Below are 2326 nucleotides of genomic sequence, written 5' to 3'. Positions count from 1 at the left end.
AATTTCAGCTGAGAAAAGGCAGAAGTCAGGAAATAAGGAAGTACAGATAGAAAATATCCAAAACAAAATTCAACATCTTTCCTTCAAATTCAACTCCTTTTCCTGTAGTCTCTTAGCACAAATATTCCCTTCAGCCTCCTAAACCAGAAACTTGTTAAACACCTAGCTCCTTCCCTCTCACTAATATACTTATCTAATTAAGACACTAAATCCTCTCGATTCTACTTCTTTAATATTTCTAATATTCCAGAAAGATAAATCCCAAATACATAATTACCTATGAATAGTGATATTAGAGATGATTTTAATATTTTTCTGTCTGATAGTTTGCTTTTTTTTGTTCTTTTTGAGACCAGCCGCACTGCGCTCACTGGCTGAGCACTGTGAGCACACCAGTCATCCCTATATAGGATCCGAACCCGCGGCGGGAGCGCTGCTGCACTCCCAGCGCCACACTCTCCCGAGTGCGCCTCTCCCAAGTGCGCCACAGGCTCGGCCCTTTCATGCATCATTTTATATCTGATATCTTCTTTTTGTTTCAATTTACTACCCTGGGTCAAGCCAGAATTACGGTAGTCCCCCCTTATTCACAGTTTATTACTGGTTGCCAACTGCAGTCCAAAAATATAGTATTTTGAGTGAGAGAGAGAGCATAACCGCATAACTTTTACTACAGTCTATTGTTATAAGTGTTCTATTTTATTATTAGTTATTGTTAGCCCCTTACTGTGGTTAATTTATAAACTTTATCATAGACATGTATGCATAGGAAAAAACCAGAATATTCACAGGGTTCAGTACCATCTGAGGTTTCAGGCATCCACTGGATGTCTTGGAACATATTTCCCTTGGGGGGGACTGCTATATTACAATTACCTCCTAACTTCTCTTTCTCCTGCTACTGTTGCACTTTTCCAATTCTGTCACAGGGCAGTCAGAATAAGCTTTGTAAATACAAATCTTAATAAGTCCCTCTCTAGATAAAAGTTTTTCAGTGGCTTCAGATGTCTTGTAGGATTAAGTTCAAACTTTTAGCACTTTGCGATAAAGTCCTTGTCTTATCTGTCTCATCCCCTATTTCCATTTTCCTATCGTTTGTTTGAAGCTCTTTTTCAAAGATAAACTGTAGCAAAAAGCTACTGGATCCCCATACCATGTTTTTTTCTTTTTTCCTGTTTTCTAGCCTCCCAGCCACAGCAGGGATCTGCCAAAACAAACAAACAAACAAAATTTGCAACTATGACTGAAGAAAAAAAAAATTCAACAAATTTACTGGGGGCTGGCTTGTTAGGTCAGTTGGTTAGAGCAGGTGTTGGTAATACCAGGGTCAAGGGTTCGGATCCTCTTACCAGCCAGCTACCAAAAAAAAAAAAAAAAAAAAATTATAAAATAAACAAAAAACCAAATTTACTGAATGCCCAGTTAGGTGTTGGAACTCTGTCTGCTGCTGGGGATACAAGGGTGATCAAAAAGACAAGGCCCCAGCCTTAATAAAACTTACATTCTAGAGGTGGAGGCAAACAACTAACAAGTAAACAAATAATCCACATAATTATTGCTTTTAATAACGACTATGAAGGAAATAAAATGGGTAACCACCTCTTAAGTCACTGAAAGTTTCAATAGAAGTAGGTAAAGGATGTGTACTTAATACAGTTCCATTGAATGGGTCTTCCATAATTTACTTAACCATTTTTCTTTCTTTCTCTCTTTTGGCGGCTGGCCTGTATGGGGATCCGAACCCTTGACATTGGTGTTATCAGCACCATGCTCTCCCAAGTGAACTAACCGGCCACCCCCATTTTTCTTTAGTGTTGGGTTTTTAGATTGCTTCCACGTTTTCACCTTTATACTAATAAATAGTGTTGTTAGGAACAACTTCTTTATTTTCATGGAATAGTTTCCTAGAAATGTAATTACTGGATAAGAACAATCATAATATTTTTATACACACTGACAAGTTGCTTTGAAGAGGGAATACCAATACACTCACCAATAAGAGTAAGCTGAATGCTGCTCTGAGAGGTAGTAGAAAAAACTCAAAAAGGCACATTTGGGCTCAGCAAAAGGAAAAAGTTGAGTGTAAATAAAGACGTGGGTTTACTAGTGACGGGGCGGCAGGGACTGACAAGGATGAATTTGCTCGGTGAAACAAGAAAACCCGATACTAAATCGATTTCCGCCACCCTGTGACCTTCAGAAGGAACAGCTCTTCCATGAGCCTTAGTTTCTTGAAATTCAGGCAAGTTTGGTTCAGTCTTTATGTTTTCCACAAACTTGAGACCAAGTATTCTCTAACCTCTCCAGATACCAGACAGCAGCTTGT

The sequence above is a fragment of the Galeopterus variegatus genome, unplaced genomic scaffold (assembly GCF_000696425.1).
Source record: "Galeopterus variegatus unplaced genomic scaffold, G_variegatus-3.0.2 Scaffold344, whole genome shotgun sequence".
NCBI lineage: Eukaryota > Metazoa > Chordata > Mammalia > Dermoptera > Cynocephalidae > Galeopterus > Galeopterus variegatus.
This window is presented reverse-complemented; position numbering follows the sequence as displayed.